This window comes from Anomalospiza imberbis, chromosome 1 (genome assembly GCF_031753505.1).
Source record: "Anomalospiza imberbis isolate Cuckoo-Finch-1a 21T00152 chromosome 1, ASM3175350v1, whole genome shotgun sequence".
Lineage (NCBI taxonomy): Eukaryota > Metazoa > Chordata > Aves > Passeriformes > Viduidae > Anomalospiza > Anomalospiza imberbis.
This window is the reverse complement of record NC_089681.1, coordinates 5,503,110-5,530,940: the sequence shown is the minus strand read 5'-3', so window position 1 is coordinate 5,530,940 and position 27,831 is coordinate 5,503,110. Positions and strand designations below refer to the sequence as shown.

The window sequence follows — 27,831 nt, the reverse complement described above, 5'->3', positions numbered from 1 at the left end:
TTCAAAGCAATAAGGTTCTGTGGGAATCACAGACAGGAAGAATGGTGGCGTCAGCATTTGTTCAAAACCTGTTTTGATCAGTCAGATGTTGGGCCTATCTCTACCATGTATCTCAGCATGTTGTGCTGGTTTAGGAAATTAAAAAGGGGAAAAGCTTTATGAAGTTGTCAAGATGTGGCTATAAATCCTTATCCCCACAAAAAAATACAGGCTCTTTCCAAAAGATAAAAACCAGGTTATTTTCAGAAGTCCGTATCATATGCAGACAAGGAGAAAAGCAATACATATAATAAAACCTTCACTGTAAATAAAATTTGGAAGTATCTGCCAGCAGTGGAACATAAATACAAGAAATATTGAAAAAAAACCATATTTATTCATGTACCAATCCTAAATACAAAGGACACTATCAGGTGCTGTAGTTTACACCTCAGCCAGATGATGTCCCTACCAGACAGTGAGGTGTTCAGGTTTCAGCCAGCTGGAAAAGGCTGCAGGGTAAAAAAGGCATGAAAATACCACTGTGCCCTACAGGAGTTAGAATTTCCTTCTAAATAAGCACGTTATTGAAATACCAATCAGGCAGCCGTTTGCAGAGGGATCAGGACAGGCATGACTTAAAATATCTGTGGGAGCCTTCAGCCCAAGGTTTTTGCTCCCCTGGATTTTTTTAGGAAACATTGTTTTCGGGTACAAGTGATGGGACAGCAGGTTTGTGGCAACAGCAAGAGCTGGGAAACCAGATCTGCCAAGAGACATCCTGCACTTCCAGTGCCGAGCTCAAAACGTCCTTGCTCTGTATCTGGGCTTGCACGGCTGTGAAGTTTTATAAATACATTCTTAAAAACAGTCTTGGCCAGCTGCTAACCCACATGAGGCCAGGATAAAAGGAGCAGAGCACCAGCTGGTGTCAGTCAGCAGAACAACTCTGGGTCTGTGAGCAGCAGATGCAGCTTGGTGGATGGAGCTCACTTGGTACATGTGGGATTCTACCCCAGCAGAAGGACTTCCTCCATGGCCAGGCCTGAGGGCTCTGTCTCTAAGGGCTCATTCATCTCCCCTCCTTGCCAAAACACTTCAAGAACTCATTTCTGCATTTTGAGTGCTGCAAGGTGTCTCAGAACAGCCATTTAGTCTAAAAATAGTGTCAAAAAAAAAGCCACAAATCAAATCAGAACATCTGCTTAAAATCTATAATCATAACTTGTGGTGGCTTTAATACACATTTATGGTTCATTATTATTCTTGCATTCAGGCCAAAATATATAATTTTATCCACTTTTATAGCACAAAGAATTGAATCAAGTCTCTTAACTTGCAACTACTTTATGTACAGATATACCAGTGACAGAAAATTGTCCCATTCACATCAACAGGATTCATGCCATGGCAATGAAGTCTTCAGAGGTGTTAGAAGAAAGGTTGGAAATAAAATATTTTAGCTATGGGTTTTCCACACTTGTTTCTTTCCCACCTCAGTCAGCCACTTTGAGACTGAGCTCAGTTTGAAATTGCAGCAATTGATCACTATTTATTTCCCTTTCCAGGAGAAAAGGTCAAAAAGGAGCCAAAATAGGGACAGTTTAGTTTACAGAGTGATCCAAGACTAAGAAATTCTCTATATTTAGCCCTATTTCCAAACACACAACATGGATTTTTTTTTAATTTCTATAATTTTTAGTTCAGCCTATCATGTGGGAATAATTTTGCTCAAAGAGGCATAAGTCAATGCACATAATTTAAAAATAACTCTCATTTTCTTTTTATTTCACAAACATCACTTTGGGATTCCTTTGTGATGCATTAAGGGACATTGCAAAAAGAACTGACAAATCCTATCATAACTGCGACTCTGTGTCTGAGGCTCTGTTTTTAATAGTTTAATGGGAAAAAAAAGAAGTGAATACTTCTGGCTATATGCAAACATGATGTGGGAATGGCATCCTGGCTGGGAAGTCAGTGAATGTTAGAGCGAACTCTCTACATTCAAAATACAAGCACAGCATAAAGCTATTAATACCATTTCACAGCTGAACAAACAAAATGCAAAAGATAGGCATGAGTTCTATATAACTTTCAGCTCCAGAATGGATTTTTGTGGGGGTTAGTGTAGAGTTTTAGGTCACTTGGAATCCATGGTAAGGTCTCTCTAGTTTTGAACAATAAGTAAATACTCTTTGGGTAATGCAGGGCAAAAAACATCAATTAAAAAAACAACAAAAAAAAATTCCAAAGGGGAACTTGGATTTCTCATCTCAACACTGCAATTCAGCAAACAAAGATGAAAAACTTTTTTGTGTAAAATGAGAAGCAAAATTGTTTGTTTAGGGGTGGCATCTCAAAAAAATAAAAAGAAAGCAACAGAAAGAGGCAGACACAGAGAATGCGGCAGAGAAGAAAACTTCATTGCACTTCTGGGAGAAGCAATTAGCACTGGCTCTGGATATACCCAACCTCAGCCTCTCCAGACACTCCTCTTCTGTCCTGGTTTGAGAGATGCCACACACAGCAAAACCCACATGAGTTAGAGATGAAACAACACAGAACACTTTCTCTGATCTCCTTCATTCTTCAGAGGAGTGATTCAGCCACAAACATTCATAAAATAAAACAAAATAAACCTGGAGTCACAGTAAGATGAGCATTTCAGGAGAGTGTGATTTAATAAAACTTTTTGCACCTCATGCGAGCAAAAGTTCAAAGACCCTACGGGGACAATAAAAAGACCGCTGAATCAAAGCTGAATGTTAAAAGTCTGCCCAGTTATGTACTTTAAACTCCTCGTTAAAATATTCAAGCTCTTGCTTGCATTTTACTAAATTATACCACTGAGTTGTTTGTCTTACTGTTAAATTCAAGGGGGGCTGATTCTATTATTGTGCTTGATTTCATCCATTCGTCTGCTGCCACTGAACATCACCATATGCCATATAAATGTTGTAACTATGCTGGCATTCATAATGTGATTTTAAATGTCTTTGGTATGCTCCTCTGAAGAAGAGGTTAGCTGGGGGTGAAAAAGACAGTGTCCAATTATACAGCTTTTCACACACACACAAAAAAGAAAAACAAATATAAATCCCAGCACACTAATACATCTGACATCTTAGTAGAGTCAGCTTGTTGATTGTGCCTCTTCCAACTACTGAACTAAGCAATTTAATTATCTAAATTATTGCTGATATGAGCAGGAAGCCAATTGTATAAAAGGGAGATGGGACTTTCTTCCCTGCTGATCATCCCATGGGTCATATATCTTTTTTTGATGATTTTTAAAGAAATTATCCAATGGCATTTCTGGAAGATGTGCATCTTCCCAGGCCTGATCCAAAGCTAACTGCAGTTAATGAAAAGAGGGACATTGATTTCAGAAGACATTGTTTAAAAACCCATGTGAATAATAGAGCAGAAAATTCTCAGCTAACATCAGAGCTACTCCTGAGGTACTTTGCTCAACTACAACTGAGCCAAGGCCTGCTGAAATCAAGGAAGAGACTGTCAGCAGACCCACAGTATGCTGGATGAAGCCATTCATGCACCCTGCTAGCAAAAAACTCTTCAACATCTGCTCTAAGTGCTGGTGAGGCTGCAGGGGGTGGGAAATCTCTTCATTTGCAATGATAGAATCACAGAATTGTTTGGGTTGGAAGGGATCTTCAAGATGATCTCATTCCAACCCCTGCCATGCCCAGGGACACCTTCCACTAGATTAGGTGCTCAGAGCCCCATCCAGCCTGGCCTTGAACATTTCCAGGGATGGGGCATCCACAGCTTCTCTGGGCTACACCACATTTTAAGAGCAAATTCTATCCCAATCCCTAAAGAACTGATCAGATGCAGAGTGATGTGAGCCAAAGCAGTTTTTCAGCTTTATGGGAGATGAAACAGGGCAATGGGAAAGATTAGCAGACCATTCCATCCCATCGATTTGTTTGCCTTTGCTGAACTCTATTACTGCCCTGAAGTACTTGGTGCTGGAACTGCCCAGGCCCATGAATGATTAATATTGCTGCAATTGGAAGTGTTTGATTGTGCGAGAAATAAAGTACATACTGATAATTTAGGAGGGTAAAAATAATACATGGCTGTTCCCTAAGTGATAGTTACCTGTCAAGGAGACACAACAAAACAGGAGTTGAGTGGAAAAAATATCCTAAAAAGAAGCGTAGCCTAGAGTCCTAGAGGGCCATGAAGCAAGCTCCAAGGATTAACTCAACATGAGCATTTCCTAATTTGCAGCCTGAGAAATGTTCCTTTAACCTCTATGGTGCTGCACGTGCACACACAAGGAACCCTGAGGGAAGGTCAGAATTAGAATTCAGCTACTCTTGACTCCTTAACCTATGCTTGGATCATGCATTCCACAAATTGACCCCTCGTAAATGCATTTACCACAGACACTTTAAAACAAGCCCTTACTGGTTTTCTGCCAAATCCCTGCTATTCTAAAACATCCTCGCTGCTAGAAGAGGACTTTGCAGTGTATTTTTGCCCACTGCAGCCACGCAGTGTCTGCAGGCTGAAATCTTGATGCAATATCCCCAAGTATAACTTTTCAGTGTTTTGCCCAGAGGAAGTAACTCCAGATTGAAATTGTACTTTTGCATATCAAGCTTAGAAATCTTTCTACTGATTGTCCAAGAAAACTCCTAGGTAACCTGCAATTAAAATCTACATGACAGACTCTCTCTTTAGTTTTGGCATCATTGACCAGACTGTCAGGAAAATCTCCACTGCACCCTGTGAATACATGTGTTTATGGACCAGCCAAGTTCATAAAGCGTGACCCCTTCTCACTGCAGCTAACAAGGAGTTTGAATTTAAAAAGAAGTTATCTGGTTCTGTATAAAATGCAGTTGCTCAAGCATCTTGGTAAGCCTTACTGAAATAGTTATCAAGGAAAAGACCCATGGAAAGTGTCTCAGAGATTGAAGGGATTAGAAAAGATGATAAGGGGAAGCTTTGCATATCTGATCTGGGAAAACAATGCCTGAAAACTAAGTTTGCCCAAGAACCAGGCACCAGCACCTGTAGCACTTGTACTGACAGCTTCTCTCACCATGTTTATTTACTTACTGGCAAAGGCAGGAAGAATATCTTGAACTTGAAATTGAAGCATTGGTTCAATACTTCTAGATGCTTAAAAAAATACATATATAGCAAAGTAGCTTCTCAGGGCTGCATTTCATTTGAATTTTTTTCAAGTTTTTTCAAATTTTTTTTTTCCCTTAATTGTTACTTACTTTTCTCTGCAAAGCTGTAGTCTGCACCTCTTTAGCATGGACCAGGAAACTAGCAACAGAGATCAGTTGACTTGTCATAATGTCATTTGCACTATCCTCTTCTACCCCCAAAAGATTCTCAAGAATATAATTCAAGTCGCACAGATTGCAAACCAATTACAAAACATATTGGTCGATATTCTGCCTCTGCAGTGGCTCATCTTTTGGGATGCAAATTTACTTGAATCTTGTGGATTTTAACACAATCATATTATTATATACATAAAAATTTAGGAATGCGCTTGGAAGAAAACATACTCCAAACTACATTACCAAGTAGCAGGGGCACAGCTCACCCATCCTAATAATGAGTGTATTGAAAAAGGCTAACTTAGAAAACTTTGCCCATACCTTTTCGTATTCTTTTTTTAAACCTAGCCCAATGCTGGAATGTCTCTCGTGTTTTTGCTGAAACAGGGTTTGCAGCACACAGACCCCCTGGAAATGGAAAATCCATCACCTGAAGATAATACAAAGCACACTGGCTGTTTAGGGTAATAAATAACATTATTCCCAGAGCCTCATACATTTACATTAACCTCCACATGTGTCTGTAGGGTGTCCAGATTAAAGAGGAGTAATACAAGCAAGACAAAGACCAAAACAATGTCCAGAAAAATTATGGTAGGACCAGTTTGTGATGGAGTGGAAAATCCTGAGATTTTTCCTCAGTACTACATGTTCAAACTCCTTAGTGCGGTATGTATGGAGCATGTTGATGTTGTACAGGGTCACAGAACACCAGTCCTTTGGCCTAAGCCCTGTAAACCTGTACTGGCAAAGTCCTACAAATCCCATTTCCTCTCAAGCACAGGCCGAACTGTTCCAACCTACATTTGCTATTAGGAAGAAGCCTTTAACATTGAGCCCCTGAAGGCTATTCAATATGAGAGTACTCCACTCTTACAGGGCCAATTTCCTGCTTTTTATATCCTCATGGAAGTTCTTACAGCTCTTGGAATGAAATTTAATATTTTCTTTTTTAGTACAGCCGAGGATTATGTCAGTAAAAAGACCCATATGTAATGGCTTTATATAGTTAGCAAGCAGAGCTGGAGCAAGGAATCGGGATGGGGTAACAGCCTAAATCTATTTGGAAAATAGACAACATACTTTCTAACAAAGAGGAGCCTGGTGAACGCATTTCCCAGAACTCTTAACTGGGGCGAGGAAGAATTGCTCTGCATTCCTTGCTCTATGCCTTATGATAATGGCCTGGATAACCAGAATCCCTACAAACTCCAGAAATGAGCTCATACCCATTGTCTGTCACTCTCAGGGTTATTAACAGGGCCATGCTAATTGGACACGTACCACACACTCACCTACCACTTCCCAACATTGCTGAACTATCCAAATGACAGAAAATTTCCCAAATACAGGAACGTGAATGCCTCCTTCTTGAACCATGTGGCTGAGTTCCTCCTCCATGTGTTCCAAAAAGATGATGGACATCTAAGGTAATGAAAGTTTGCTCAGAAACAAGTGCATTTGATTAAGAGATTTAGTACTGCAGAGCCTTTCCATGGTCTAATTTGTATGGTCTTGACCTTTGTAATGAAACCCAAAGCTCTACTGTGGACACCAAGACACCAGCAAAAGTGAAGGATCTGTGAATAAAGGCCATGAAAATAAGAGGTGTAGGAGGCCACAAAGAGGATTAGAAGGATGAAGAAGCTCTCCTGTGAGGAAAGGCTGAGATAATTGGAATTGTTCAGCCTGGAAAAGAGAAGGCTCTAGGAAGACATTATAGAAGCCTTCCAATACCTAACGAGCTGAAGGGAGACTTTTGTCAAGGATAATGTAGTGCTAGAACAAGGGATAATGGCTTTAATCTAAGAGAGGGCAGGTTTAGATTGGATATTAGGGAGAAATTCTTTACTTTGGAAGTGGTGAGGCACTGGCACAGGTTGCCCAGAGAAGTTGTGAATATCCTATCCCTGGAAGTGTTCAAGGCCAGGTTGGATGGGGCTTGGAGCAACCTGGTCCAGGGGAAGGTGTCCCTGCCCATGGCAAGGAGGTCAGGACTAGGTGACCTTGAAGGTCCCCTCCAACCCAAACCATTTCATGATTCCGTGAAAGCAGAAGATGATCTGAAGACACTGAAGAGAAGTACAGCAAATAAAGTTCTGACAGCTGTAAATTTAACAGCAGGAAAAGATATAGCTGGAGAAAACATGTAGTTTCTAGCAGGAAGGGCTCTTTTCACCACTGTCACTCACACAGAAAGGATAAGATACAAAAGCTTGTGCTCTACAGCCCACACACAGCTCTCATGTCAGGCAGCTGACAGAGGCAAGAGGGCTGTCACTTAGGAGCTGATAAGAGAGGTGCAGCTAGCCCTGAAGCACAGCTGGGTCTGCCCGTCTGTGCGTATGGCAAGGGGTGTGACAGCATCAGATCAATAATTCTGATGTTGGCTGGAAGGGTTTTGGGCCATTTCAACTTTCATCCTGTCCCATCCTCTCCACTCTGCTTCCTTCTTTGTCATTCTTCATGCAAGTTTCAGAAACAGCAGTGGGAAAAGAGAAAGCAAAAATGGAATGGGCAAAGAAAGACAAAAAGGAATTTACAAATCACATGACTGAAACATCTCACTCAAATCTTCCTTAAATTATAATTTCTTCATATTTAAAATTTTCACAATTAACTGTAGGAGGAAGTGCCTCAAGCTGTCTCAAGAAGACCTGAAACTCCAAAAAATTACTTAATTCCCTTTTCCCTACATCTTCACATGCAATATCCTGAATTTTTATCTTAAAAGAAGAGAGAGCTATGGCATAGATAATATAGGTATCAAAGATTTTATTTGATAGTTGGGGAGAGGATATTTTGAAATGGATAAGGACATAGAGTGTTTTCAGGAAAATAATAACAAAACCAAAATTAGAAAATTTGTTGGAGTAGAAAGGACATGGAAAAGTTGTAGAAATGGAAAAGAGATAAGTTCTTAGCCAGCAGTACTAGAACTTAAATTAAATCTGTGCCCTCCTGGACTGTAAAGCTTAATTTCAAATAGTCTCACACTATACTCTTTTTCTTAAGACATAGCAGAGCTTTGGCTGGGGTTTATCTCAATTAAGTTTAGGCTGTAGGTGTCTAAGCTAACATGTTATGGTGTTTTATACTAAGCACCTTTCAAGTTCATGGAGAGAAGAAAAAAATGAAAGAAAAAATCCATAAACAGATTGATTTTACCTCTTTCTCATGAGGAAGAGTAAAATAAATTAACTACTCACAAGAAGTGATTCTTTTCCCCAGACACAATAAAAGAAGCTTGGACAAAGAGCAAAGATTTAGATATTGGTGTTCCAACAGATACCAATATTTCAGCAAATGTCTGTCTGGTCAAGGTGACATAAGAAATTCAGCCAAAAGCAGCAACAGCTAAAGATGGTAAAGGTAATGACAGGAAAATTTATCAAGGTCAGAGGCAGAGGAGGAATAGAGTTGAGTGCAAAGTCTTTGCCTAATGGGGAGCAGAAGAAGCATAATTTGACTCCTAAACAGATCTCCCTTCCTGAATGATTAAACTGTCCAAGAAAAGCAGGTTTGGGAAGAAGAACCAAAATGGAGCTAGGAAAAGCAATATCTTTTTGAACTTTAACACTAGTTTCCACAGGGAGAGCTTAAGAACATTCTGTGCAGAGTTTAGTCTAGTTTCTGGGTGAATTATCACAGATATGGGAAATAAAACTATGGGGCACTTCTGGGTTGCCTAAAGTTCTTAAACTTCACTTTGAGTTTTCTCTGTCCATGAACTGGATTGGGTGCAGCCAGCCTTGAGGCTCAACTGACCCAAATGCCAGCAGGTGATGCTCTGCTCTCATTGACTGAAGGGAGGCTCAGGAGCCCTCACCACAAAAATAAAGGGTAGAAAAAGGCCCTGAGCACTTTGGCCTTTCTATATATGTTTTGGCACTAGACTTCCTGCTCCATTCAGGAGCAAGAAGGTACTTTGCTTTCTTTTCCTTTTGATGCCAAGGAAAATACCAAAGTACTAATACATTGCCATGGGCAGACATGCATAGGAATTGACATCATATTCAGATAAGCAAATATTTCCAACACAGTTGCTGTCTGAAGAGTAACTGTTTTAATCTATCTGTTGCCAAATAAACCAAAAAAAAAAAAAAAAAAAAAAAAAAAAAAAAAAAAAAAAAAAGAAAATATAAAAGGATGTGATTGTGCTTGTTTTACTGTTTTGTCTTTGTTAGCAAAACTGTCAGCCTGTCCTTTAAGAGATAAAACAGGTGTTATAATTTGTTTTCCATAGATACATATGAAATCTGATTTGATGTGTGTAGGTTTGTTATATTCATGTCAATGTATTCAGAGACCAACATTTATAGATTAGTACAGCTGAAGGAGATAATAACGTGCAGTTTAACCTCCCAGCCAACATAAATCCAAAATTATTCTTAACAATCCCAGTATGTGATCTATACCTTGTTCAAAGTTGCAGTACTTTTCCCGATCTATAGAACTATTGGTTTTGATTTATGACAGAACATTCCTTCACTAGGACTAGAAAGCTGTTTGAGTGCTCAGCTACCATCACCTGATGCACTTGATCTCTAAAATGAATGCATTCCTCTTCTGTTTGCAGTGTCATACTTTAATCTGAAACCCTTCCCTGACTTCTAGGGCCCAGAAGAAGTTGCTCGACTGGTGGTTAATCATGAAAGAGTTTTAATTTTTTCTGTACTAAGATAAATATGAAAGGTCATAATGCTGTTAGCTGTTTCTTGGCCAAAAATAATCACAATCAGGGAAATAAGAAACTAAATAACACATTAGCTCAGCTGCATGAACAATGTTTCACTTGCACAATAAAGAGAAAAAGAAAATAAAAATGTTCAAGCTCCTTGCCTTCTGTTTTCAACAGAAACTGAAAACACAGGTGGTGCTTAACAGTTCCAGGTTAAATAGAGAAAAACTAAATAGAAGATGATACCAAATCCTCAAACTGAGAAAAACTTTTGTGCAGCTACACAGCAAGTACCTCAAGAAGTTCTGCACAAAACCTTGATGGTAGCTACAGCAACTGCGTTCCCTGTATTTTTACTGGGAAACACTTTTTAAAGCTAGTAAGGAAGTGCATTTTTCAGCTGTTATCTTGTATCCAACTTCTAGGCTTTTTGATGAACTCCTGCTCCCCATTCAGCTTCCACACCTTCTCTTCCACTTGGCATGCACGGCATGTGTGTTGCTGGGGTTACTCCCGAATTCAGGGAAGGAATTTTCTTTCAGAAATTCAGCAGGCTTAAATCTAAACTGCTGAACTGTGGCTTTCATTTCCAGTGAAATTCCATGCCAGCACAAATACTTACATCTCTCAGGCAAATCGGACATCCAAGAGAATTACACTGTGAGCAATAACTGATATGTGCCCCAAAATACTATAAAGGGGATGGGAAAGGAAATAATCTATTAGAACCCTAATTTGCTAGGCCTGAAGAGATATATTTTTACAAAGGCATGCAATGACAGGACAAGGGGGTATAGCTTTAAGCTGAAGGAGGGTAGATTTAGATCAGACATTAGGAAGAAATTCTTTCCTGGGAGGGTGGTGAGGCCCTGGCTCAGGCTGCCCAGAGAAGCTGCGGCTGCCCATCCCTGAAGGTGTTCCAGCTTGAATGGGGCTTCAAGCAACCTGTTCTAGTGGAAGGTGTCCCTGCCCAGGGCAGGGGATTGCAAACAGAGGACCTTGAAGGTCTCTTCCAACCTAAACCACTCTGGTACTCTGTGGCAAGCACATTTCTTTCTCTCTCAGGATTTTTTCATAGAGCAGCACAGAGGACAGAAAGAGAAAACAATTTCTATTTCTGCTCCTTGTTTTTGTCATGTGGAATGTGCTTGGATAATTGTTTACCTGGGGTGATTGCTTGATTGGATTCTGGTAAGGATTGTTTGAGCCTGATGGCCAATCCAATCCACCTGTGTCTGGACTCTCGAGAATAGGGTCACAAGTTGTTAGATATGGTAGTTAGAAAAGTAGGTATGTAGTTTTAGTATCTTACTTTATATAGTAAATTAATGCATTATAGCATAGTTACAATAAAGAAATCATTCAGCCTTCTGAACTGAATCAGACATCATCATTTCTTCCCACTGGGTTCGCCTGCATTTTACAATAGTGTTCTATGGTTTGCTTCATGGGAATTCTGGTCTTGCTGCATTTACTCAGTAGCAAGTGCTGTAATGCTACAAAACTTCAACATTACGTGGGGTATGAAAGCTTTGGAGAGCCTCTGTACTTAATTCATCTCACATAAATGATGTCTTTCCAGAGCACAGTCTTCTCTGTAGGACTGGCACCATACAGTACAACAGACAGGTTTGACATTTATCTGTTGAAAGGGATTTCCCCACCTTTGAAATGTCCATGTGAGACAGATGAGAGCACAGCTAGTTTCCTGCATTACAACCAACCCTCTGAGCAGAAGACTGGTGTGGGCTTAACTCTTCTCTCTGGTGTTCCCATCCACATGAACCATAACTTTGACTCTCAAGTCTGAGAGAGAACAGCTCTACCTCCTCACATTTGGCCTCCCCTTTGAAAAGGCAGAATTTTATTTCCCTCTGAGGTGTACGAAACAAAAGATTGAGAGCATAATGCAGGTCTTCAGTTTTTATATTGAACTTCCACTTCTGAAGTCTTTGGAAAAATGTTTATTGCAGCAAATTGAAAAGCATATCCTGCCTCACACCCCCAAGTCTCTTCTCACTGACAATAGGCCACTTCTTGCTTTTCCACACCACTGCGTTAGTTTGATGTACTGATTCATTTATTCACATGAAGCAGCTTGTCTACCTTGCCTGTAACTGCACTATTTATGAAAAAGTTCACCATGGAAAACAAAACAATAAGCACAAATAAATCCTTCATAGACCATCAGATTTTTTCCATAAGATTTGTTTTGGGATGCTATTAGCAAAAACCACTCTATTACTTTTCTAAAGTATTCAGTTATATCCACAGGAATGCCACTGGATATCCATAAGACCACAGTTTCCCCTGGTTTTGTGTACTTCATGAGTAAAGTCCTTGTAAGTTTCAAAGTATTAAAAGATATAAATAGTATTAAAATCTATAATAAAATTTCAGTATTAAAATTTTTGATGTTCACCATAGGCTAGAATAGAGTTGCAATTCAGGGCAACAGAAACACTATGCCACACATTGCTGTGATGTTATCACAGATGTTATTCAACTTTCCAATATATTAAAACATTATGATACCTGGAAAATATTCACAAGTTGTCATCTTGTTCCTAATAGCATCCTAGGGGCAAAAAGATTTTTTTCCCCACATAACAATGTGCAAGCGTGTCAGCTTTTTGATTCCTGCCTATGAATTACACCAGGAGGACTCTGTTTCACTGGCAACAATTCAAACCCAGGAAAGTCAGGACAATGAAGTGACTTCAAAGGAACATGAGTTATTGGAAAGATCATGCAAGAACAGGCTAAGTATTCAACCTTAACACGCTCCAGTTTCATCATATTCCAAATTGCAGGAACCAATTATTTTTTTGTCGTAGCAAAGCTCTCATATCTCAGAGCCTGGCTTCATCCTGATGTGCAGCTGCAACTCTATTAGTGTCAGTCAAAAAAAAAAAGATAACAAAACCAACAACTAAAAGAAATATAAAAAATAAGCAAACCCAAACTCCAAGGGACATACACAAGTGCAAAGTAGGAATAAAGCCACACAGACCCTGGTGCTGAGGCTGACCCACCTTTCTGCAGAGAACAAGCTCTTAAAATAAATGTTACCAAAGCACTGAAATCCATTCAACAGTTACTCTAAGATTGTTCTACTTAATGAGAGACTTCTATTCAGCCACAAGTTATAAATAGGAGCATTGCCTTTGCATAGTGTGACTCTCACAGCAAAGGAAACATTTCTAGGGGAAAATCAGAGATTTAACCTAGGAATGGATTATATCATCCTGTTTCTGATTTTAGGAAAAGAATGAGAGGCAGGAAAAGTATTTTTCCCTCCATGTGTCTCTGAGGCACTTTGAGACTTACCTTATTCCTGAGGTCTGTCCTGCAGCAGAGGATTGCCTTTAGGAGTGCTTCTCCTGCAGGCTCCAGCCCTGCAAGTAAACAGGCAGGGACGGGCAGGATGTGGGCAGAACTTGGGAACTTCTCTACCCCTCCCAGGGACCAAAGTAGCCTCAGAGCCACCACAAATGCAGAAGAGAAGGATGGTAAAGAAGGGCTACCCCTGTTGTGGTGCCTCCCATGATTGCTGCCCTCAGCTCCTGCCTGGCACAGGGGAACACATGGACACTGCTTAACACCCCTTTCCTCTGCTGGCAGATCCAGAGCCTGTCCTGGTCCCAGTATCAGCACTCGTGGACTGGGGGATTCACTGGTGTTTGCAGATAACCCATTTAATTCAGTCCTGCCTGGCACTCACAGGTCAATGAGTGAGTTCTAGTCTGTGATTTCAAGTATTTCCTGATGAAATTGCCTAGGAAGGATATGGTCAGAAATGTTCCAGCTCATCTGGTTTGCCACAGACAGCAGTCTGAGGGCATTTTTTCCCCCACAATGTTGTCATATACAATTTTAAAAAAACAATTAAGTCATAATTTTAAATCTACAGGTTTTGACAATTATTGAAAGCATTAAAAATGTATGCATTTTAAAAGTTATGAATTTTAAAAATTATGCATTTTTAATAGTTCAGGTATTCCATCTGAATTCACCACATCAGTGGAAGCCAACACAGACAATAGTTTTTTTAAATATCACACCCTGAGATATGTGATTTAGTCTTTACTGGCTCTGCTGATTTATTAGCACAGCTCACAAAAGGATCAATGTTCAGGCAATCCCACTGGTCTCTCAGCCACCTCTTAGCAGATTAAAGTACTCCATAATTTTTATTGGAATGATAGACTCTGTCCCTAAATACAGACAGCACAATGAGAACATCAATAAATTTGGAGTCATTTTCCACTTAAGTCTGTATAACTTCAAAGACACTGATGAAACCTTAAATCACAGAAAATAATGGCTAGTGACAGAATTCTTCTTAGGCTTCATGGATTTATTCTCAGAAAGCATTAAACCCATGGGAAAGATTAAATTAATTTTTTTATCACTAGTTCCCATTCTGTTTTAGATTGCTTAAAACAAATCTAAAGGAATTTATTTGTACTCTCTAAGAAAGCATCAGTGTGAGCAAGGTCAGAGGTCTTTCCCCAGATTCAGGTGATAAAATGAAAGACCTCAGTGGAAGAATTTTTGAGCCTTAAATATAAAGCTCAATATAAAGTAATCCCTGAGTAATCCTTGAGTACCCACCCACTGAGAAAATTACTTCTTTTCATCAACAAGTTTTCTCATTAATATTTGAAATTTGGGAACCTGAAACACAGATGCAGGCACTGAACTAGACATGCCTGCCATGTTTTGTGCAGGGTCACCAAAGGGAGCTGTATTTTCAGTGTTTCACCCTAAAACTTTCACTTGAGTGGCACCACTTGTGGGGAATTATATCAAATGGAAGAGCGCTCGCTTAGCATGCGAGAGGCAGCGGGATCGACACCCGCGTTCTCCAGGGTTTCCAAAATTTATTTCATTGTAATTTATGAATGATTTTATTTTCAGAACTTATTTAATTTATTTCACTATTCTGAGATGAGCTCAGCTGGCCAGAGCCAGGTGCTGACAGCACCAACGTTGTGGGTTCCATTCCTGTACGGGCCGTTCACTGAAGAGCCGGACTCGCTAATCCTTGTGGGTCCCTCCCAGCTCAGACATTCTGTAACCACTGATGGAAGATGTAAGTTTTTACTCTCCTTCAGGTATCAGGCTAATATTTTTTTTTCATTTAATAAGAAGTGGGTATCATATTTCTCCTTTCTCCTAGAAAATAATGTCACAAACTTTTGAAAATTTGCCCCTGGTATCTAACACTTTACGTGCTCCTTCTGCAATTTTTAGCTTTTAACTCCTATTCTTTTCACTTTCTGTGATTTTGTGTTCCAGGGGGTGAAATTCAGAGGGTTTTGTGATTCAGTTTGACTTCTCCAAGAAGGCCACAAGCTTGTCTTTTTTGATAAATCATAAGATAAAAAGAACCATCTCCTGTAAAAGAAAAGATTTCACAAGTCCTAGCACTTGTGAAAATGCTGCTTAGATGTGAATTATGTGGTTTTAGATTATTATTAACCCAATAATCATTCAAATTCTTGGGAAGAAGACTCTGCTCTTGACTGCAGGCAACACACTTGAAAGCAGCAGCAATTCTGGAAGCATGAAATGCTGATCACTGACCCTCTTTATAACCCTGCAGGACAGCAGGGATCTGGTGTAAAACCTACAAGACTCTCTCAGACACTTGTCTGCTGCTCAGGAGTCTGGGTGCTGCTCTTGCCATTGTCTCATCTCCCAAGCAATGTGAGAAGCTACCAAGATGGAGTTTTTCATGAAGAGAATTAGGCAATGAATAAAAAATGCAAGCAGGTGATGAGACAAATAGGGTTATAACCAGACTCTTTACCTGTCATCTTTAAAATGCCTTTTTTTAAGATGGGAATGGGAGCTTGGGTGGATTTCAGATGAAGAAGCTGTGGATGCCCCATCCCTGGAAGAGTACAAGGAAAGGCTGGATGGGGTTTGGAGCAACCTGGACTAGTGGAAAGTGTCCCTGGCCATGGCAGGAGGCATGAACAAGATGATCTTTGAGGTCCCCTCCAACCCAAACCATTCTGTGATTTCTATGATTTATTTTGTATAAAATTACTGTGACAGAGCCAGAATTAAGCTGAGTTCAGCTGTCCAAGTCTTGCATCAAAAGCAAGGCCTTCCTGTCCCACATTATCTCAGCTAGGACAAGAGCAAAGGGTGCCCTGTTTACCAGACTTGATCCTCGTGTGGAAAGATTTACCTTGTAATAAACAGGATTTCACTAATCCCATGGGCGTACAGCATTAAAAGTCCAAGGGGCTAATAGGGTCTTAAAATCTCCCATTTTTCCTGATGGTGTTGAAGGAGAAAAACTCTTCTATGAGCTTTGCAGACATCCAATTCAGCATCATGTCATAGAACAGAGAAGGGATTAGCATTTATCGTCTGATTGGGCAAACAAGTTAGCCAAACAAGAAGAGCTAGTAATGAGGCAGAAAAGCTGTTTGAACAATGGCACAGATCCTCCCACCTAGGCATGAATCAAGATTCAATTTCAATTGAATAGTAGTATTCATAATACTACTATTTAATTGAAAGACTCCATAGATAAAGGCCAATTTTTAATTGAGACACTCGAGTAGATAAAGGCCAAGTTTTTGCAGACAGCATCAGACTGACAAAAGAAAAAATCCATGCTCTATGGAGCTTCTTAATGACAAATGAGAATTAATAAACCTTGTCCTATTTGTAAGAGGGATAAGTGAAATGATCAGTTACACCAGTGTCCGTTTCACAGGAAATTGTTGCCTGCCATGTTCCAGCAATTATTTGGGTTTCAATGCAGGAGAAACACTGGCTTTGTGTCAGAATTGTCTTAAAGTTACACTAAATCAACCCAAAGGCTGGTATTCCCCAAAACCAGTGTAATCCCTCCTCTTCCCTGAGCCTTGGACAGGAGAGAGAAGAGGTTTTTAAGGGTAATGTGCAGTCCAACAGCCTCATACTCCCTCTACATCTCCACATGTGCCTGACACTGAGCTATATGACATCACTGTCACATCACACATATCCTGAAAGATCCTAAACCTGATACCTGGGATGAAATCATCACCCCTCTACAGCTATTCCATACCCTCCTGCTCACCCAAACTGCTTTTTTAATCAATACAAAACTTTTCAATTTATTGACAGAGATGCTACTGATATTGGGTCAACAGCCATGGCCACTCCTGGCTGCTGTGGGGAACCAGTCCTGCCAAGACTCTGCTGTGCCTTATTGAAATTATGAGGTTTCATCTGACCAATACAGAGATTTACAGTGTAGTTGTCTAAATCTGAGTAAACCACCTGCCAGCCCTCTATAATCCATAAAGACAAACAGACACTTCTAGGGAGTAATTTATTTCAAACAGGTCAGATGAATTACCCTGAAAAACTACATATTTTTTCCACCATTTTTAAGGCAGCAAGGGATGTGTGGCCAAAAGTGAGGATCAACAACAGACATCTAAAACTAGGTGAGATGGCCCAGCATGACATCTTGGGCAGGAAAGGCCCATCTCCACACACACTCAGCTTCTCTGCTTGAGGCAGACAGACCCAAGGGAGGTTAAATGCCACACAAACCAGTGGCACAGCCTTTTGTCCCATGTTATGTCCACCCATGTCATGGGACATGGAAATTATTTAAGGGAATTGAGCCCAATATATTATGTATCTGCAAGTCATGAATGAAGAGAAGTACAAAGTCAAAGAGCTAAGGGGAAAACAGACACTGGTTAAACCAAAATTATTCCTGCTTATTTCTGGTGCGATTTTTCTTGGTCTGTTTTGGTTTGGGTTTGTGGGGTATTTTTTGTTTGTTTGTTTTGTTGTTGTTGTTGTTTTTTGGTTGTTTTTTTTTTTTCTTCTGAATCCTGAAGACCTACAAAACTTCCAGCAACTCTTTCATCTAGGAGGACAGACTTCCCAGAACTCCCCAAAACTCAGTGCACCCTCTGTGGCTTCCTTGGCTGGGCAGGACCTGCCTTAGCAGGTTATTGCCTTCAAAAACATTCTCTGGGAGAGTCACAGGAAGCAGAACCTCTGACAGGGAAAGGGGGAGAAATTGAAGAGCAAATAGGTTTAAGTTGTTTATCATATCAGTGGTATCTGGTATAAGGGTACTTGATGCTTTATCTGTTTTCCTACATGTTATCAGTCTTAGCTCAGAAAACTGCCGAAGGAAACTAACAACTCTTTGACTTCCCTTTGTCACCACATCCAAAATTAGCAACTTAATTTTGTAGCCCACTTATAACTGCCACAGCCTGCCTGAGGTCATGGCCCATAGTCTGGGAACAGCTGCTAAGGGAAGTGAAAAGGATGCTAAGTGAAGAAAAGACAGCAGTAGAAATATCTACTGAAAAGGAGAGGAAAAAATCAAAGGCAGCAAGAAAAAGAAATAAAGGCAGAACAGCAAATTTTATAGAAGAAAAAAGTGGTCAAATATAAACAAAAAGCTTGAGTACAAACTGAACTGAGAAAATGTACTCAGTAAAAAACCCAAGGGATGGCAAAGAAAAAAGATAATATAAATCCAGTTGTAAACTGTTTTAATTTCAGGAATGAATCATAAAAGTACTTAGCCATATAATTAAGAAAAGTCTCCAGAAAGCATAAAAACTACTCTCGGTAACACTCCAGAGGTGGTACCATAACTAAACAGCAAAGCAGGGCAGGGAAAATTGCCTTGAAACAACTCAAGGTGGTTTATGAAATATCAGACTTGAACAAGGATTGTCAACCCATCTGTTAGGAATGAGCAGCTCACTCCTGCCCCAGCCTTCCAGAACAGATTTATTATCTGTGTTAGAGAACTGTCCTTTACAGAAGGAATGGGTTTTTTTCTTCTTCTTGCTGCAGGAACCTGAAGTCTCTGTCCATTGCAGAGCTACACCATCAGGTACTGTGTTCAGACTGAGCCTCCTGGGCTGTTCTGCAGTAGGTCATGGAAATGAGGCAGATCTGAGCTTTGTCAGTGCTCACACAGGAACAGAGGAATTCCAGGTGCTACAGAAGGGCTATGCCTTGCTGCCTCTTGGCCAGTGCTGAATTAATTTCCCAGTCGGAATTTAATACCACTGTGCCTGACCACCCTGTCTAGACCTAGTCAGTGGGGTTTGCTGCAGATTTTCTGGTATATTTTGCAAAGATAAGCACTGAAAAACATTTTTTTTTTATATCAAACATTACAAAGGACTGAAAGCCATGTGTCCCTTTCCTTGAAGATTCAATAAGGCATTTAACTTACTGTGAAGAAAACCAATCCTGCTACTGAAATGGATAAAGGTTTTCAGGAATGCTCAGCACAAGAAGTGCTGTAAAATAGGTACCAGCTGTTGTTTCATTACTAAGAACTGCATTGGCAATCAAGACAGTCCACGCAGATTATTTGCAGCCTTTATCTGCTGGTGAAATTGGAATCAGCGAAGTTCTGTCATACAAGAGGTAATTAGTTTTACACTTAGCATGAAGGCAACAGAAATCCCCAGTACCTCTAAACTTTACAGCGCAAAGAAAATCTTTGCAATCAATATGCAAATATTATATGTTAATCAATGTTAACCAGGTTGCTCTGGAAGGAAATACCTGGGTGCTGACAACTGGCAAATACTTCAACATGGTTAAGCAGTGAAAAAATTGCACTTGGGCAATAAAGAGTCAAACCACAAACAAGTATTGGCTAGGGTTAGAGCAAAGACCATCAGTCCAAAAATATTTCAATGTACCAACAGTTTAAACTTGCTCTCAAATGTGAAGTGAAATATGGCAGTTTTGACATCTCTTATTAAAATCACTTAAGAATCAATATTCAGGACATAACAATAATCAAATCAAGTTGCTTAAACTAAACTCAAGGGATCTTTCTGTTCTGCAAAGAATCAAAGATTAATTTCTAAGGAACTGAATCAATGCAAAGTAAATAGATTCTGATGAGCTGGAGAAGGATAACTTACATCTACTGCATAGTAGATGAGCTCTGTGATAACAGCACTCCCTGAGCACAGGAAATCTACACCACTGCATAATCAGGACTGACAGCACTTGCAAAACATGACCCATAACTGAGTTTCATTCATTCCTAATGAATAATCAAGGCTAGCACTCGGAGAAGCTTGGAGAAGCTAGCTTGGAGAAGCTTTGTGGCACCTGATCAGGTCAGGTCCAGTTTTGGTACTTTTTGGCCAGCTCCACAGCCCCACACACCCTGGAGTGGGATTTGTGACTGCCCAGTGGGCTCCCAGGACAGGCTGCTTTGCTTTTTTCTGTAGAGCAAGAGTTTGGAAGTGAGTGCCAGAGCTCACAGGTACCTGCCCAGTCTTTACTGATGAATTTCCTCCCTACTGGGAAAGAAATGGGAAGTCTTTAGAGAGAATTCATTCTGCTTTACAGAAAGAGGCCTTGTAAATCTAACACCCTTGTTAGATCTAACACAAAGATAGCAGGTATTTGCCATGAAAACCTTAATGTAATAAAGAATAGAACTCAGCCCACTTGGATCTCCAAAACAACCTATTTTTTAGGTTGCAGCTAGCAGCACAAGGTATCAAAAGATATCTCACTACTAGCATCACTTGATTTGTGAAATTAATTGTCCATCAAACAACATACCTGTTGTATATCAACAATTGTTCTTAGAGAGAAGGGTGGTTTCTTTCTTCTTTTCCCACTCCAGATTAAATCTCTAAGCTATAACACAAGTCCCAGGTATGTGACATACCCACCTACTGCCAATACTGAAACAGTTTTTTCAAGTCAATAAAAGTGTGTCCATACTTTTTCTTTCCTAGGTGAAGTAGTAGCTATTCAACTGACCTTTGAATGATGCTGAAAAATAAATATTATCAGCCCACTCCTACCCTCATATTCAGAGTAGAAAGGAATAAGAAACTTGTCCCACAAGCAGAGCCATCCCTCCTGCTTCATGGCTCACATTCACATGATAAATCTTTTCAGCCTATTTGGTGGAGCTGGACATCAGGAGTAAAGCAGGGAGAAGAAATCAGGGCATGGTCCCCCTACCTCAGCTCTGCTGCTGTGATTGCCAGCCCAGGGTTTGCAATTGCTGATTAGGACCCCCAAGGCAGCCTGCACCAGCAAGGGCAAAGGAGATCACATAAAGGAAAAGTTCTGAGACAGAAAATGAGGGCTGTAGAGGTCTTGGTGCTCCATTATTATCTCTGAATAGAAGACTTGTGAGGAAGGCTGGTTTCTTCTCCCGGGTGACAGGGATAGGACAGGAGGAAATGGCCTCAAGTTGCACCAGGGGAGGTTTAAATTGGAGATTTTGAAGGATTTCTTTACTGAAAGAATTATCAAGCATTGGAAGAGGCTGCCCAGGGAAGGTGTGGAGCCACCATCCCTGCAGGTATTTAAAATGTATGTGGCACTTGGGGACAGGGTTTAGTGGTAGACATGACAGTGCTGGGTTAATGGCTAGACTTGATGGCCTTAGGGGTCTTTTTCAAACTAAACAGTTCTATTGTTCTCTGATTCTATACTTTAAAAAAAATCAGCTCCAGCTTGTTTCTCTTCATCACTCAAATTATAGAAATCTTGCCAACTGTTAGAAAATATATTATTCAATTAATAAGAAATCAGGATGCTTCAATTTTACATAAACCTTCAGATTTGTTTGGGCTATTTTTAAGAACTTAAGATCACAATTCATGTAAAACCTCCTTCTAATATTATCTCTTATTCACAGCTGGAAGAACTGACTGCTCACAGGTTCAGTGACTTGCCAGAGGCTGCCAGTGCAACATCCTCAATCTGTGCTTCCTGACTACACATCAGTGGACTGCAAGTTTAAGGTAAAAATCCTTGACTTCACCTGTAATTTACTGACCCCTGATGACATTTATAAGTCAAGAACATTAGGACTAAGATCTCTTCTCCACTGAAGAAAACCCGAAACCTAGCAGTATATTTTAAATAAAATTTGAAATCAAATACTGTAAAATAAATGTTATGATTATTAACTTACAAGTTTTCATACTTGCTTGCAAAGGAGAATGCAAGTCTAAGTGTACCTTCAGCAGATCATTTCAAGACTTAAGGCCAAAAGCACAACAGGAGATCTTTGCAGAAGTTTCCTTCTGCAGAAGACATTCCTCTGCTTGGCTCTACTCATGGAGCTGGGACAGTCATCTCAGTCAACCTTTGCTCCTGCCAGATTCAGAAGCCTGATGTGATTTCCACTGAAGGGGATCATAAAACTTCCAGCAGCAACTGGAAGAAGCCTCTATGAAAACACCAAATAAAATTAAGCATAGATGAAGAAAACTTCCAGAATGAGTTTGTGTCCAAAGAGGACCAATTTCCAATATATCCATTTTCCTGTTTTTTCAAGCTGTACCTACATATTCTAGAAGAATTTAAAAAAATATTCTCAGTTCCTCAGTTACAGTTCAGTGATTTCTGTAGAAATCACTGTCTCTCCCTTCCCTCACGCCCCAAACTTGAGTTCTCAAATTCCAGAACATCTTTGTAACAGTGGGTAGTGCCTAATACAAAGAGACCAGCACCCAGTAAGGACCCAGCATTCCTGGTTTTAGACTCACTCGGCCATGGAAAGACCTGCAGGAATCAGTCTTCTCTAAAGAGGCAGTTTTAAAGACAAAAATGCACCACCACATTTCCTTGCAATGGAAAATAGGTTTGGGAAGCCTGGAAGGAAATATTTCAGTGTCATAGGAGACAATACATAATTAAAATTAATGTAAGAATGATTGGGGAATTTGGCATTGCCTGAAGAGCTGAAATAGCCCAGTACAACCTGTATCATTCAGGTGTGGTGGTAGAGATAAGATGTTGACATAATGTGAGTTTTTTCTTAAAGGTTTTGCTTCTCATTGTGAGAAATGGGAAGAATTCAAGAATGGTCTTTAAACAGGAGGAATTGTGATCACCCAGCAGTGATTAATCAAAACAAGTTTTAGAAGAAAGCATTACAGTATGACAAATTGAAATATCCATTGAAGCCAAGATAATTATGGAACAAATCTCAGGAATATAATTTAGCAAGAAAGTTATCACATGCTGGAAACAAAAGCATTCGTTTAGTCCTATTATTTTCAAAATCTCCAGAATCAAAAGCTAGCTCTGGCATGTAGCAAAGATGCTTGCCTTAAAACTGTATGAAATGCAAGAAGAAGAAAATACTTAGGTATATGTATAGATGCTACAGACATGCTCACCCACTCATTGTCTGGGTCTCTGAGCTCATAAAAACCTTCCCACAGACCAAAAAAATTAACAAATTCTTCCACCTCATTCTTCCTCTGTTAGGTCCTCATTGGGGAGGTTTTCTTCCACTATAGTAACATGATTCAGAATAACATGAGTCAGACAGATACTTCCCCTGCAATGAGTCCTCCATCAGATGTGGTATTCTAAACCAAAGGCTCATTCATGGCAAAAGTTTCATTCAAATTCAAGAGACAATCACTCAGATCAAAGAGAATATTATTTTCTGCTGAAACAAACAAGATTTGGCCCCAAACTGATCCCAGGAGAGAGAGGCACTGTCATCTGCTGGTTTAAAAGTCAAAAGACCTGGTTTCCTCCCTTTGCTCTGCAGTGTGCTGAGGACTGCCTGTCTGCAAGTTACTTGGAGTAATTCACAAAACCAGATGACATTCATCAGCTGGTGGGCTGCCCATTCCTAAGCTCAGAATTGGACTCTTCTCCATCTCACCAGAAAGGAAGCCAAAACATCCAACACTGCCTCTTGCTAGAAGCAGCAGAGCACAATGCACTTACTGAGGATGCACAGTTATACTCAGGGGTTTCTTTTGCAATAATATTCTATAAACACTTCATTGATATAAAATCTACCTTCATGTATTTGATTTAACTGGGAGTTACTCAGGACACTGTCCCAGCTGTCCAGACAATAGTATTTGTATGTTCAGAATAGCAGCATCTTAATGGAAAATATGTATGATTGAAATTTTACTTAAAATTACTAAATGCCTACTCTTTAAGAAAAAAAAAAAAAAAAAAAAAAAAAAAAAAAAAAAAAAAAAAAAAAAAAAAAAAAAGAAGCCATATAGCTTCTTGCAATTGCCTGCCTGACCTATTTGGCAACACTTCTCCCTATTATTTTATCAATTAGTATCTATACAAACTCCCCCAAAACAGATGTCTAAGCAGTCATTTATTGAAGAGAAAAAGGAGATTCAGACATGCACCTAAAGTAATTCTGGTTGCTAATTGAGCACATTGAGTAACACAGATACATTTTGCAGGTGCATCTTCCCAAGAATAATCCCACTAATGTCCACACTGCACAGATGGGCTGTGTTATTTTAAGGTTTTAATCAAAATACATGCAAACAGGCACAGCACCACGTGCTTGCTAATGCTGTGAAGTGTCAGAAGCCACTACACTCTTTTAAGAACTCTAGCTATGTAAAAACTCAGAAGAGAAGGAGGTGATGAATTAGGCATTTCAGAGGAAGCATTAGAGGCTACAGCTATAAGGTGACACATAGCACATTTGTAATAAATGTGGAGAAAACATCTTGTTAACACGGCAATGTATTTCCACATACTGAGAAACTGCACCAATACAGAGACAGAATACAAAAAGGTGTAAGGTCATCAAACTCCCAAGGTATTTATGTTAGGAGAACCAACCCTGAAAACAGTGATTACAGTGCAATCTTGACATCTGTCAACCTCCTGTCAATGGCTTTCCTCAATGAAGGCATTACACATCCCTCAGCCACTGCTTTATCAACTGCAGTGAAGTCTTCTGCATCTGCTAATCCCAATTTGAGGGCTCACCACACCTGATTCAGGTGACCAACTCACTTAGTACACTCTGATCTAAAAACTTTGTTAACTAAATGAGAAATAAATAAATCCATCTTAAGAATAATGGAACACAGTTCTTCCTATATTTTCTTTGTAAAAAGACAGACCCTTTTCTTGCATGTCTGCATAGTTTAAAAAAAAATAAAATTAGTCCTCTGAATTTGATACTCCTCCCTGTTGGGGGAAAAAACGAAAATAAAAAGACATAGCAGAGTTTTTTTTCAGTTGCAGTGCCCTGGGTGCCAGGTTTGCGAACCCAACAATGTCCTCTTACCTGCACAGACACCGCACCACCCGAAGTGGTACCTGGAACCCGGTTCCTGACCCGGGTGCGCTCTGCGGAGCTGTCAGCCTGGCGGGGATGGGGCGGTGATGGGCGGGCAGGGCAGCAGCGCACAGACAGACACACGGACACGCACAGACAGACACACTCCCCCGAGCCCCCCTGCGCACACGCGTTCACAGGGACATGTCAGTGATGGGGATTGGCAAAACGCTGCATCCTCTGTGAGAGGAGAGGAAGAGAAGAGAAAGAGAGAGAAGAGGAAGAGAAGAAGAGAAAGAGAAGAGAAAGAGAAGGGAAAGAGAAGGGAAAGAGAAGGGAAAGAGAAGGGAAAGAGAAGGGAAAGAGAAGGGAAAGAGAAGGGAAAGAGAAGGGAAAGAGAAGGGAAAGAGAAGGGAAAGAGAAGGGAAAGAGAAGGGAAAGAGAAGGGAAAGAGAAGGGAAAGAGAAGAGAAAGAGAAGAGAAAGAGAAGGGCAGCGGGAGCTGGCGGCAGCAGCGGGCGCGGAGCCGGGCCGGGCCGGCGGCGATGCCGGAGAGGGGCCGGGCAGGGCGAGCCGGGGTTTAAGGAGCGAGGGGAGGGGAAGCGCTGGGCGGGGAGGGCTGCGGGCCCCGCTGCTGGCCGGGGGCGGGGGGAGCCGGGGATGGGGCCGGGACTGACCGGTCCGGGGGGTGTGGGATGGGGGACACGGGGGTGGGAGGTGTGAGCGATGAGGGACAGGTTCGAGGGAAGAGGACTGGGGGTCCCGGCCCGAGGGGCAGAAAAATGTGCTCCCCGAAGGGCAGAGAATCGGGGGAGCCGAGTCCCCGCCGTGTGGGGAGGAAATGCCCTTTCTGTTTTAGCAAACAGGTGGTTTCTGCTTTTACCTCCTCCCTGAGCTCACTGTCCAAATAAGAAGCCCTCAGCTGGGATATTTTTGCTCTTTCGGCTTTTTCGGCTCTGACTTGTGAGCTGGAGCCGCTCTTCCCTCAGCCCTGCTCCAGACACAGCCCCGGTCCCCTCTGCTGTCACACCCCGCGGCTCCTGCCCCGGTGCAGCCTTTCCCAGCTGTCCCATCGGGGCGGTGTCCCCCCGAGGGACTGACATCTGCCCCAAACTGAAGCTCTCAAAGCATCGCCAAAGGACATTCAAAGCACGTCATCGGTGCCCGTGCATTTTTTTAACATGGCTGTAAACATCTTTTCTCAGGTTGCCCAGAAAAGTGGTGGGTGCCCCATCCCTGGAAGTGTTCAAGGCCGTGGTGGATGGGGCTTGGAGCCACCTGGGATAGTGGAAGATGTCTCTGCCTGTGGCAGAGGGGTTGGAACTGGATGGTCTTTAAGGTGCCTTCCAACCCAAACCATTCTGATTCTATCATAAACACAGCTGCACCTAGAGCAGATCAGTGGGTCAGGATCTAGACCACGTTTATAAAGATGTTCCTGTCTCTGCTGTAATTTCCCAGAGCAGGCCTGAGGTCTTTGGTGTCAGCAGGTTTATGGCTGCTCAGATCCATGAAAACCCACACAGCTTTGGTGATAGATGGCAGGTTTGGTGGGTATCTTTGCCTGTCTACTATGTGGTAGCAACAAATACAGAAAGTTCTTTCAGCTTACCCTCAGGCTGAAGGAGCACTGCAGATGCCTGTCCACAAAGTTTTCTGCTTTGCGAAGAGAAATCATTGACTGAATTCAGTTTGCTAAACTTCAGAATTTGCTGAGAACATGCATCCAACATTATACATATATTAAGTTGAAATGTGCTTAAATGGAGTTGATTTCTACCCTGCCAGGTAGTTGGAAAGGCAGGTCTCCAGTGTCTTCTCTAACCCCTCTTGCCAGTGACATGTTATGTTCACTCAGCCCAGTCACATCCCTCCTACTGCCAATGAGACAAAGTGTAATTTTGTTATCTTTTGTATGTTGTTAAGACCAACTCATGGCCTTCCTTTGCATTTTAAGAGACCTGTTAATCTCTCTGTTCCTTCACCCCTTGGACAGAGCACATTCTTCAACTTCTATGTGGATATTGAAACATCACCTTTGCTTTTTCCTTTCAGGTTTCCTGCAGGGATCTCTACCTCAATACAAGTTAGAGCCTGAATCACCAGAGCACTTTGCTGTATTTACTGAACTTGGACTTGAATTGGGACCTTTGTGTTCATTGTGTGGCTGTTTAAAATTTCTTGACAGGATTGCATTTTAGGCACAGGTTATTAGGCAATCTGTTCAGAGGCATGAAAGAAAATATCCATGAGTGCAGGAAGGTAAGCGGTTTCTTGAGGACTCACAGCCTTGCTGACCTCTGCCCAGATTTTGCAGTGCTTGCATGTTTATTCACATCTCTGCCATCAGAATCAGCTAGAATCATTGGTCTACGAAAAACAAATGAAATATTTTGTGCTGCATAGACATCTATAAATCTGAGAAGGAATCTTCTGGCTCCAACTGACCTCATTCCAGCCTTCATAAGTGGCATCAGAAGGGTGGGCAGGCATTGGAATAGGCTGCCTCAGGACATAGTGGAATCACCATTCCTAGAAGTGTTCTCAAAACCTGTAGGTGTGGTGCTTAGGGACATGGTTTAGTGGCGCATCTGGTGATGCTGAGTTAATGGTTTCACTCATTTTTAGAAGTCTTTTTCAACCTTAATATTTCTATAGAAAGAAAAAGGAGGGCAGGGGGTTGCTCAGCTCAGACTGAAGCAGCAAAGCAAAACTTTTCCCATAACAGAGTGCTATATTTTTTATGCTGGCTTTCTGCATAGC

The 27,831-nt window shown here is 41.0% G+C and overlaps 1 protein-coding gene across 2 annotated transcripts in view; it reads right to left on the bottom strand.

The window, feature by feature from the left end:
* COL22A1 (collagen type XXII alpha 1 chain) overlaps positions 1 to 25,223 on the bottom strand; it is a 224,222-nt gene extending 198,999 nt beyond the window's left edge. Inside the window, exon 1 of one of the 2 annotated variants that reach the window (XM_068180318.1) lies at positions 25,079 to 25,223. The gene's annotated coding sequence lies outside the window, so the exon portion shown is untranslated. Of the gene's footprint in view, positions 1 to 13,323; positions 13,465 to 25,078 lie in introns of those variants that run through there. The other variant, XM_068180320.1, reaches the window with a different exon arrangement.
* Positions 25,224 to 27,831: the final 2,608 nt, after the last annotated feature.